Genomic DNA, 13193 nt, shown 5'->3' on the forward strand with positions numbered 1-13193 from the left:
GATGATGCCTAAATAGGTTTTAAGTATTATTTTTAAGTTATTTAAAAACAATGCTATCATTTTCACTCATGCTGAATTTCAACTCATAGTTCGGAGAATCACACCTCACCTCCATCATAGATCAAATGAACATCTCATTTGAACTCTCAAAATTTCTATGAACCTGTAGTTCTAGCATTTTGTACATTCTGAGGATGTATGAATGATAGCTTATGTTATGTATAGTTCTTCACAATAACATGTAACATTTATGTGAGGCACATTAAAAATAAATGAAGTATAAAAATTCCCTCAACTCCAACATCTAGTGCAGCAGTTTTTAACCTGTGGGTCACGACTCCTTTCACAGGGGTCACCTAAGACCATTGGAAAACACAGATAATTGCCTATGATTCATTACAATAGCAAAATTATAGTTATGAAATAACAATGAGATAATTTTATCATTTAGTGGTCACCACAACATTAGGAACTATATTCAAGGGGCGCAGCATTAGGAAGGTTGAGAACTACTGCTCTCATGCAAATTCTGTCCTGAAAACATGTCTACGTTCACATGTATGTACATGCATGAGGCATATGCATGTACATGTATGCTTGCACAATTACAAACCACATGGCAATCTCAGATGTTATTCTTTGTGATATGTCCACCTTATTTTTTCTGACAGTATCTGTCACTGGAACATGGGATTCACCAGTTTGGCTGGACTGACTGGCCTGTGAGGTCCATCTCGCTCTGCCTTCCCAGTGCTGAGATTATAAAGCATATGCTACTATGTCATGGGGTGCTGGAGGTCAAACTCAGGTCCTGATGTTTCAAGTTCTGACAAATGATCCACCAATTATGTGTTAATGGCTTGACTCCTTGAATTTCATAACAGAAAATCTGGACAATAGACAGAACATATTTTAAGAAAGAATAATGGACTAAACACACACAGGTATACAAACACATATATACACACACATACAAACACACACAAGTATACACACACACAAAGAAACATGCACATGCACACATACCCATACACATGTACACACACACACACACACACACACACACACACACACACACATACACACACACACATAATCACAAATTTCATGAAAATAAAAAGATTAAAGTTTCTTAGCAGAAAAAAAGACTTGAATGGTGTTTTCTCCCTCTCTGGCCTCCTCTTCCAGACACCAAGTTCAAGTTCCTTCCATGTATAAATGTGAAAATACCTGAGTAACTGCCTACTATAAGTGATGGCTAAAATCCAGTGAGACTACTCTACAGTTAATTGCACTTGATGCTTATCCAGAGGATAGGGTTTGGTTCCCAGCTCTACATGGGAGCTAACTTACACTTCAACTATAGCTTCAGTCTCAGAGGATGTGATGTCCTCTCCTGGCTTCTCTGGTCACTGCATACATGTGTTACACAGACATACATGCAAGCAAAACACCCATACACGTAAAACAAAAAATAATTATTTTAAAAATATGACTAATTATATAATATTTAAAAACAATGTTATATACAAATATGATTAATTATATAATTGGTTTCTATGTAGGCATTAGATACTCCCTGAAGTCTAACCTTTTAATTTTAGGCAAGGTAAATTGGTACAAATTTATCAGTCATATGTTCACTACACAACCAGTGAGTGATAGTGTGATAGCCCTCATTTAGAATTTCAACCATTTCTTCATTTGCTTTCTTAAAAAAGAGAGAAAATGGGTAGGAGAGTATACTCTCTTTCAACTTCTTCCTAAGTAGTAGAGTGGAAACCATGTCCAGATTTGGCACTGTAAACTTAATGTAAGTAACAACTGACCATAACATGGTCCACCACTTCCTTTCCTGGCGGAATTAGTCCAAGCATATGGTGTAGGTACAGTATTTCTTTCTTTAGCATGATTCAGACATCAAGTAAAGAGGAAATGGGAGTCTAAAGAGAAGACTCAGTAGGTAAGAGTGCTTGCTGTTTTTCTAAAGGACCCAAGTTCAGGTCTTAGCACACACATCCAGTGGTTCACAATTGTCTGCAACTCCAGCTCTACGAAACCCAATGTTCTTGTCTGGCTTTTGTGGGTACCCTCCCCCCAAGACACACACACAAACAGATATATGCCTTTCCCTTGTTAAATATTGGTGTTGAAGAGATGGCTTGCTGGTTAAGAGTACTGACTTCTCTTCAATAGGAGAGCACAAGGCTTAGATTCCCAGCAAATATAAGGCGGTTGACAACTGCCTTTAACTCCAGTTCCAGGGGATCCAATGCCCTCTTCTGGTCACCACAGGCACTGCAGGCATCAATACACATAAATCATTAAGAGTCAGAATTGAAGGATGCTATTATATTATACAAGGAACTAAATTTCCAACAACTGACAAGCTCCAAAACTTCTTCAAGAGCCTCTCTGCTAACAATTAGCCACATGAGTTCCTTTTATCATGTTACAAAGGAAAAAATATCCTTTGTGTTGGTGGTGATACACCAGACAGAGTGTCAATGTATCAAGAGAGCTTAGCCCAAAAACACAGAAAAGTTGCTTTAGGGAGTTTTTAAAACTTTGAATGTACTGTTCCTTTAGGGATGATTTATCAATTAACTTTTAAAAATATATGTTATTATATATTTAAGGGTATGTCACATGACAAGATATACACTAAATGTGTTATAGCAAAACACTTTTAACATTTCGCAAGAACAGGTATAATTTACTCAGTTGACAAAGTCCTGACCACGTCCACTCTTGTTAAGCACAGCCTTCTGCTGTACTAGTTCTTCTTTTCATCCTATGTGTTTGGGATTGTGTATCCTTCAACCTACACTTCCCCTTCCTTCCCCCAATCTCTTTTTTTAAAGATTTATTTACTTATTGTATGTGTATGAATGTATGTATGTGTGTATGTATGTACTGTATGTATGTAAGTATGTATGTGAGTATATGCCTGAAGATATGTAGTATGTGCACTACATGCACACAGAAGGCTAAAAAGGACATCAGACCCGCAGGAATTAGATTTACAGGTGGTTATGAATAGCTCAATATAGGCGCCAAGAATCAAACCCAAGAACCCTAGAAGAAAAGTAAGTCTTCTTAACTGTTGAGCCATCTCTCCAATGCCTCTTCCTCTGATCTCAGCAATAGAATATTATCAAGCTGCTATCTTGACAATACAAATAGCAACCCAAATTATGATGTTTTGATATAACCTTCTGCTCACCTTTCTGAGAGTGTGAAAGCAATAGATACCTGGTAGAAACCATACTTCCTATTGACTCTAGTCTCTCCCCAGGCTGTGTGTATCCAGCACAAAACTCTGCTGTGATATGGGATAGAATTCATAAGCTGAACTAACCATTTAGTCAGGGGAGTAAACATTGCCCTGTGTTGCTAAGCTATGATGGGTAATAGATTAGGTTCAGTTGACGAATTTTTAACTGGATATTTTAAACAAGATGAATTTATCAGGACATAACCCCCATCACAAGTGGAGGAATATCTCTATGCTAATATACTTCTCATGCAATCTGGATGTCTAGCTACTTTTGGCAAAACTAGCTAATTCTAAACTATGACAGTCTAAGAGAAGGAAACAACCTCTGTCTACTTTAAGCAGGACAAGCAAATCCTCTCCACTTTGGCTCCATTTCTCATGGACCATTTTCCTCAGATATGTGGGCTGTGGATCGCTTTGCTAAAGTCCATGGTCGTTCCATGAGCCAAACCAGAGCAGCAGCAGTCCCCCGACAGAGTGCTCATTTGATAGGATTTATGTGTGCCTTGCTGTGCTACTTAATATTTTTGTATCTCTCACAGCACAGTGCCTTTCACAGACTAGGTGTCACGCATTTTAGTTGAAGAAATGAATAATTTAGTTTGAAGATAGCTTGTGTGTAGCTAAAAGCTCTCCCATTTTCAAATGCAGTACTCCTAATGAAACCTGGGGTAACATTAGCTCTTTGGGAAATTACAAACATTCAGTTACCCTCTCTCATTCTTCTGGAACCTTCAAGAGATAAGAGAATCACCTTTTAGAATCCATCACAAACTCGGCGGCACCTTTAAGCATTAGAGGAGGGTGGGGTGTTCATTATACAGTTTTAGCAGAACACTCCACCCTAATGTAGAGCAAAGCTCGACATCTTGGTAATGAGCTAGCTCTCAGAATATGCTGTGTGTTTAGGCACCAGAACACCTGACCCAGCTGCTACAATAGACAAGAGACCAGAGTAGAGAGCACTCCAACCATCTTTAACATGGATTAAAGATACTAGATGAAGGGCTGAGGATGTAGCCCAATTGGTTTGCTAGTATCTCTGAGGCCCTGAGTTCAATCCCCAGCATGGCAGAAATTGGACAATATGGTTTGCATTTATAACCTCCATAGTCAAAAGGTGAAGGTAGGATGATCAGAAGTTCAAGGGCATCCTCTACTCCAAGGCAATTTAAAGGCCAGCTTGGAATACATGCGGCCCCATTGTCTCAACAATACAGACAACGAGAACAGCAAGACATCAGATGAACACTTGGCATGAAGCCAGTCACAGAAACCGCCTGAACTAGGAGACAGAGAAAAGTAGGAAAGGGGAAGAGAAAGGTTAAATTAGGGAGAGTAAAGGTAACTGAATGTTGAGGTTATCTTTTCCAACTGGTACTTTAGAAGAAAGCTCTTGGGATTTTCTAAAAGACTCACAGTATGTTAACAGAAAATCTGAAATTACAAAGAAGTTTACTTCTATTTGGCCAAGTGGGTTGCATGAGGCTGCTTGCTGCTGCCTATAAACTCGGGGACTCACACTGTTAGCTTTGACATTTCAACTGTGCTTCCTCAAGCTTGGAGGCATGGAAGGATTTCTGCCTCGTTAGCATGGCAAGGGATGCATCTGTCTCTTTTCTGCCACTTTCTCCTGCCATTGAATCTGCACAAGACAAGGAATCAGATAACGGGATTTAATTGTAATGATTTAGGCATGGAGAGGGCTTCAAAGGATGTGATCTGAGCTAGCTCCTTTTATCTATATAAAATTAACATTCATGATAGTAGATGGGCAGTTTAAAATGATAATAAAGAAGTGTTCCCCAGGGCATTACATACCAAATTCAGAAAACTGTACCCTTCAGGATCAGACTATTATAAGGTATAAAAGCCTTTAGGAGACACCCAAGACACAGCCATGCTAGCAGCCAAGAGCTAACAATTTGGTTATTGGCTTTCGGTTAGAAACACAAAGAGCATTTCTGGGGCTTTCTGACACACATGATTGAAGTTAGCACAGATAATCATGTATGTAGAGCTTCTTACTTTAAAGGATGTCTACTGTTGAAAGACACAAAGTTCAGAGAGGCTCATCGTGTCTCACAGAAATCCCAATGCCAAGAAGTAAAGCCATAATCTGCTCTAGCCTAACCTAGCTCCACGGCTCTCTACATGTCACCATAGCATCCTAGACACCACAGCATCCCTGCTTGAAGCATGTATTTGGAATCATTTTAATTTTTAAAAAGATTAATTGTTACTAATGCACATGTGTGTATGCATGATATGTTTGTCAGAGTGCACATGCCATGACTTAGCATTTCTCTCCTTCTACCTTTACATGAGTTCCAGAAATGGAACTCATGTCCATAGACATTTTTGGCAAATGCTATGTGTCCTCAGGATTAAACTCAGGGCTTTACATGTGCTAAATTAATGCTCTGTGGCTGACTAAATTCCCAGCCTGAAAGTTCTCAATTTTAAATTCTAGGATGACATTTTTCAAAGGCTGAGAATAGAAAGAGGCTGTCCATTATGACTACTTTTTATTGTCAAGTTGAGACAACCTAGAGTACCCTGGGAAAAGGGAATGGCAGCTGAAGAATTGTCTCAATCATAGTGCCTAAGGCCATGTCTGTAAAGAACTATCTTGATTGCAGTAGTTGTTGAAAAGCCCTGTCCACTATGGGTGTTGCCATCCCTAGGCAGACCTGGGCATATGTCAGTATGTTATCCTTCCTGTATGGTTTCTGCTTCAGTTCCTGCCAAATTTCTCCCCCAGTGATTGATTATGACCTGTAAATCTAAGACAAGTAAACTCTTTATTCTCCCAAGTTGCTTTGGTCAAGTGTTTTATCACAGCAACAGGAAAGCAAACTAGAACAGTGCCCAATAGAGAATTTAAAAATCCTGTGAGCACTACCAAGCCCTTTTAGTTAAGCCACACACTTCCTGGCTTCAATATCAAAATACTGTATTCTGGGAAATCACTCAGACTTGGTTTGAAAGAAACAAAAAATTTTATGTCTCAGATAACCCCTTGGTCCCAAGAAATCTAACACAATCAATTCTACTATATGTGTTTTTTTTTACTGTATTTGTGAGCACAGCTGAGCCTAATGCATACTTCTTAAAAATCATTTCCTATTGCCCTAGCTGATGCCAAGAGCCAAAAGAAGTCCTTAGAACAGAATACAACTTTAACAAAACTTTTTTGAAATTTGTGCCTTTACTGGCCTAGCTTTCCATTTCACATATGTGAATTTTACATATTATTGATACTCCTCAATGTTTAATGAATCAACTGTGGTAGACAAAAACCACTCATAATAAACAGCAGGGCTGATGTTTCAAAGTCAAGGAAGACTCAAAGGGAAAAACATAGTATGTCTTGTTGGTGGCCAAGAATAGGAGGTTGAGGGGAAGCAACATGTGTCTTCTCTCAAAGGACAAGGGTGTGGTTATTTTCCTCTCCTCAGCAGTAGCTTTCTAAAACCTCTATTCATCTGACAACATCATTTGGGTCCCCAAAGGACCAGAAATCAAAAAAGACTTCTAGAATTTGGACCCCAGAATACTCCCTCGCAAAGTTCATATAATAAAAGGTTGGTTCTCAGAAAAATGTTCCGGGAGGTGGAAGAACTTGTAAGAGGTGTGCCGTGGTATCTTCAAGCAACAGAAAGCATGCCCTAGAAGGGAACAGAAGAAGCCCAGACCCATGCCATTTCTTTTTCTTCCTGGCTAAGAGATGAGTCATTTTGTCTTTCCCTTATAAAGTCCTGGTTTGCCCCAGTCCTACCAGCAGCAAGGTCCATCGATGATGAGCTGGGACCTCCTCTAAAACTAGTTTTTCTCTTTACAAATTGATCACATTAGGCATTTGTGGTAGCATAACATGACTGACAGGGTGCCAAGTGACCTTATTACATAGCACCTGTCATGTCTTGGCATGCATCGTCATGATTTATCCTTGCAGAAACATGATACAGTTACCATTGCATGATTATTCCCATTTTATAGATACGTTATCAAAGCCTCCTAGAAATCAAGAGATCGAACCTAGAGCCCAAGGTTGTGAGCATAGGAGCATAGCTTATCTCAAGTTATAAAATAACTGACAGATATGCCATGCCTATGATACCTTGGGACTACAGAATTGCTCAATCTGTAAAATGCTTTCTGTGAAGGTTGAATGGTCTGAGTTGGATCCCTGGAACCTAGATGAAGGTAAAAAAAGAGAATCAATTCCAAAACATTGTCATCTATCTCCATGTCTATGTATGCATGTGCCCCAATACAATAATAATAAGCGAAGTTTGGGGCCAATGAGATGGCTCAGTGGGCAGTGTGCTTGCTTGCTGTACACTTCCTGGCACACCAGTGTGCTTCCTGGTGACAGGAACCCATGTGAAAGTGGAAAGAGAGAACTGACTCCCCAGAGTTGTCCTCTGATCTCCACACATACACCATCACACATATGCAATAATAATAAATAATTTAATTATCTTGAATGTTTTAATAGTATGTGTATAGGTGTTTCACCTGCATGTACATCAGTGCATCTCCTGCATGCCTGGTGCCCAATGCAGGTGAGAAGAGGATTCGGGTTCCCAGGAAGTGGAGTTAGAAATGACTTAAAGATGTCATGTGGGTACTGAGATTTGAACCCCAGGTCCTCTGGAACAACAGTCAGTACTCTGAGCCACTGAGCCAGCTCTCTAGCCCCAACGATGACTATTTTAAATTTAGAAGATGGAGGACTAGAGAGATGGCTTGGTGTGTAAGAGCACTGGCTCCACTTCCAGCGTTTCTGGGTTCGATTTCCGGCATCCATCCGGTGGCTCACAACTAACTGTAACTCCAGTTCCAGGGGATCTGAGCTCTCCTTTGGCCTCGATGTGCACCAGATTCGCAGATGGTGCTCAGACATACATTCAGGTAAAATACCTGTACGCATAATTAATACATAAATAAAGATAGAAAATAGAACGTTGCTGCTTTCTGATGTTTTTGTGCCTTGATGATAACTTCAATTATTATTATTTGACGATTCAGAGACATTAAAGAGTGAGAGATTATATAAACTTATCTGTATAACTCAAGGTAGCTTACATTTGCCTACTCTTTCTTTTGATCTTGGAGCTTTGTGTTTGGAGCTTATAAACTTGAATCTCTGCCAAACCCTGTGAGCAGTTTTCTTTTAACTACATCTGCAAGTATGCTCGCCTCAAAAAAAAAAAACGCTTCTCTTGAAAGGCCAACATACAAGCTTCAGAAAAGGATAGCCTATTCAACATCTTTGTTAAGTATTCCTTCCACCTCTTCCCCTACCCTACATTCTCTTTCCTGAAGTTTGAGTTGGGTTTTCTACATTGATATACGGAAATAAAGACTTCAACTGAAATGTAGATGCAGATAAAGCCTGTGAAATTTATGAATACTGAGAATTTCAGGGGATGTATTGGAATTAGCCAAAATCAATAGGGAAGTATTCATTTAAAAACACCTCAACTTTAACCTTGGAAATGCACAGCATAGAATCAATGGATGTTAGCATCAAAGAGAACTTTAAAATGTATCTAGTTTGATGATTTTCTAACTTGATATTATAAGCCTATTCAGGGAGTGATGAGCTACCCCACTGAGACATGATCAACACTCAAAGAGCCAGGAAAGAACCAAGTAAGGGCTACTGCTCTGAGCTCTTTCAGTGAATAGAGGGGGGTGGGGGGACTGTGGGTCAACCCCATCCAGTGCTGCTTAGATATCTTTGTGTCCAGCTCTGCTCCTTCCTAACTGGATTCACTCCGAGCAGAGAGGCTAGGTGTGATCAAGTAATACAAAAGGACAGGTGAGCTGCAGTAGCAGATGTCTACAGGTTCTTCTAGCAGATCTCCCAAGAGGACAATGGCAGCATCTGTTTGGTGACCTGGGCACAGTTTCTGCCTACCTAGTGTGATAAGCACAATGTCATAGTCAACAAGTGTACCTGGTGCAGCAGTTTGCTTTCTCAATGCTGGTACAGCTTGAATGTTGCTTAATATAGCCTGGTATTTCCTCATGAGTTAATGTAGCCAATGAGACACAGGGAAAAGAATAACGAATGAACCCCACAAGAGTTTATGCCTTATTTTATGCCTAGTTTTGGGGACAAAAAAAATGAAGCTATTAACTGTAAGGGTAAGTCTAGCGTCCAGTTCTTATAGTTCCACAGATAATGCTCCAAAACATGGCCTTGGCCAAGTAAGTGCATGCACAAGCTTATCCCCAAAGAATTAACCAGGCTGTAGATAACTGGCCCTTCCTACATGCTAGTGTCACAAACTGAAATTGTGTTGCCTCTACATTAGAAATTTCTCCAAATCCCATGCTGCCGACTTTCAAATCTTGCTATTTTTGCAAATGTCACCATTATTGTGATAAAATATGACTGCCATTCCTTGAAGAGAGAATTCAGGTAGCTGGGGACAGCTTCTAGGGTACTAATTCAGTCTCTTTTGGTTTTTGAGTTTATTAGTTATTTCCTCACCAAATGCAGTATCTATGTCTACATAAGCAAATGGCATGGGATTTCCAGATGATAGCACTAAAGCAGAAAGACTGTAGATTACATCATGGTTAAGTGACGAGGATCTTGAAGGGATCAGACTGGTGACCTGTGTCAAGTCCTCACTCAGATCTCTGTTAGCTCATCTGATCTATGCGGGTGATAATAATACCCAGTTCATGGGATTGTTGTGAGAATTATGTGAAACCTATAAAATATTGTACATGATTAGCACACATTGAATACATGTTGTTAAATTGTGGTCATTTTTGTCATCATTATTAACATGAAACTTGATCTATGATGGGGAAAAAATGCCATAGACAATTGCTTCCAGCGCTCTAATCCTATACTCCTTTCGGGCATCTGAGTCTACAGAGCACTTGGTCATTTTCCCTAGGCTCTTTGGTAGTTTTATGCCCAGGAACTCAGGTGAAATGGAGTAGGCAGCGTTGACCAGTACAGTCTCTGTTAGCCATTATCCCCACGCTGTAGGTTGTCAGAACCCTTAACAACCTCATTCTGGAAGCCCACTACTAAGACAATTAAAAAATTTCCTGACATTATAAAAAATGTTATCTTCAGATTCCATCATTTGTATAGTGTTTCCTTAGCCTGTTAAAAATTTTGGGTATAGGCTGAGCAGATATTCATTCTGACTTTTCAGGGGGCCTGTGCGAGCAAGAGGTAACTGCCTGATCAAAGACATCTTGGTCCCTGACTCTAATCATTTGTGCACAATACAAAGTGTGTAAACTGTGTTGTCTAGTTTCTTGTTACTGTAACAAACACATGAGAAATTTAATTTTTAATGAGAAAGTGGTTGTTTGAATTCATACTTCTTAAAGATTCAGTCCATGAATGTGCCATGTTGCTGCAGGCCTGGGGGAGGCAGCACATCGTGACAGATCTTGTGGTTGAGCAAAGCCATTTACATCATGGACAAGAAAGAAGAGGTTGGAAGAGGCTAAATCCTGCTCCCTGAGGCTGGGTCCTATTCCTCCTCTTGCCTTTGATGTCCAGAAAACCTCTCCCTGACCCCATCTTGTAAAGCATTTCCTTTTAACATATGTGCCATTGGAGAGACATTTAAGATCGCACCTTTAGCAATAACATATTTGTACTATCATTCCTAAACACTTTATATGACAGAGACTGTATGTTCAAACACCCTTGAAGGTGAATGCCTTTACAAACAGAATTACGTTCTGTTTATACACTCATCGCCCCCATTGCTGAATCATATGTTTTTCTATTGTTAACTTTTTGAGGGATTTCCGTACCTGCTTCCCATAATGGTTGTAACAATTTAAATCCTATCTGTGATGTATAAGGGTTCCATTTTCTTTGCATTCTCATTTATTTGGTTTTCCCCTCATAATTAAAAAATGCCATCTATTTATTTATGGGGTCAAGCATACCACCACATGCTTGTGGAAGTCAGAGAACAGCTTAAAGGACTTGATTTTCACTTTCCATCACGTGGGTCTGTAGACGTTAGGTCTGCTTCTTCCTCCTAGTCACATGCTCCCAGAAATAAGACTCAGATGTCTCAACTTCTATTGTCTGCCTAAGCCATAGGACATAGACCTTTTTATTAACAGGTGATGCATCCATATATGTTCTCTCTACATGGGTCCAAAGTTTGAATTTGGTTCTTCAGAATTGGCAGCAAATACCATCACTTGCTGAGCCCTCTTGAAAGTTCTCTCTCAATCTCAATCTCTGTCTCTGTCTCTGTCTGTCTCTTTCTCTGTCTCTCTGTCTGTCTCTGTCTCTGTCTCTGTCTCTGTCTCTGTCTCTCTCTCTCTCTCTCTCTCTCTCTGTGTGTGTGTGTGTGTGTGTGTGTGTGTGTGTGTGTGTGTGTGTGTATGGATGGTTTGCCAGCATGTATGTCTGTCTAGCACATGCATATCTACTGCCAATAGAGGTCAGAGGAGGGCATTAATTTACCCTGAAACTGCAGTTACAGAGAGGGTACTGGGAACCAGGTCCTCTTAAAGAGACCCTAGTACTCTTAACCACTGAACCATTCCTCCAGCCCTTTACCAACTCTTCCTTATTTATAGCCATTCTAATAGCCAGAAAGATATGTCATTATGATTTTAATTAATCTTTCTTCAATAGTCATATACTTTTGGCCATTACATATCTTTTTAAAAACACAAATTCAGATCCTTTATTCATTTTCTTATTATTAAAATCATAGCTCCTTGTATAGATTAGATCTTATCATATGTATGGTGTATATCAGATGTGTCTTTGTTCCCATTCTGTTGGTGTCCCTTTACTCAGTTGTTTGCTTGGCTATGTGTACCACTTTATAATTTGGAATAGTCCGACCTGTTTGAGGTTGTTGCCTAATGTTTTGAGTTCACATATAGCAATTTAGCAGTCTATATGTATAGTATGAGAATTTTTAAATATTGGGAAAAAACTTAAAATATGACAATTATGGGGTAAATTTTTAAGCCAAGAGGGTTGGGGATATATGTATGAACATTACAAAGAGTTAAGGATTTAGTCGAAGTTCTGGAAATAAGCCAGAAAGATCTCCAATCTGAAACTTCAGTCTCAGGCCTGGCTCTGCTACGAACAGACTTATAGAAAGGTAAAGTACAGCCGAGTTTCCTAAATCCTCTGAGATCACAAACGCAGGAACTTCCTGGAAACGTCAGTTGCCCAACTATAAAACAAATGGGTCAAGGTGGACAATATCTTAAGTTCTTTTTAGATTCCAAATCCTATGGTACTCGCTGAATTGAAATACAATAACCTTGCGTTTTTTTAAATTGGATATATTTCTTTTTTTTTAATTTTTTTTTTCAGAGCTGGGGAGCGAACCCAGGGCCTTGCACTTGCTAGGCAAGCGCTCTACCACTGAGCTAAATCCCCAACCCCATATATTTCTTTATTTACATTTCAAATGTTATTTATTCCCTTTCCTGGTTTCTTATCCATAAGCCCATAAGCCCCCTATCCCCTCCCCTTCCCCCAAAGGGGTGCCCCACCCCTGTCGATCCCCCTTATCACCCCCCACATTCCCCTGCACTGGGGGTCCAACCTTGGCAAGACCAAGAGCTTCCCCTTCCACTGAATAACCTTGCTTCTAAATCTAGCTAAGTTACGATTTATACATTGCATGTCTACTCGGAGCTTGTCTTCATATTCATAAAACTCAAGTACTAAGTCTTGGTTCTACATGACAACTTGCACATAAAGGCAAGGTTTGAGCAGGACAGTCAAGGGTAGAATGTGAAGTGAAGTCAGCAAGGCCCTGGGTTCATTCCCAGCTCTGGAAAAGAAAAAAGAAAAAAAAAAAGAAGTGAAGTCAGGAAAGGGAGGATTTCCACAGATGAGGTATTCGTTATTTATGAGATGGAA

The sequence above is a fragment of the Rattus norvegicus genome, chromosome 4 (assembly GCF_021556685.1).
Source record: "Rattus norvegicus strain SHRSP/BbbUtx chromosome 4, alternate assembly SHRSP_T2T, whole genome shotgun sequence".
Classification (NCBI taxonomy): domain Eukaryota; kingdom Metazoa; phylum Chordata; class Mammalia; order Rodentia; family Muridae; genus Rattus; species Rattus norvegicus.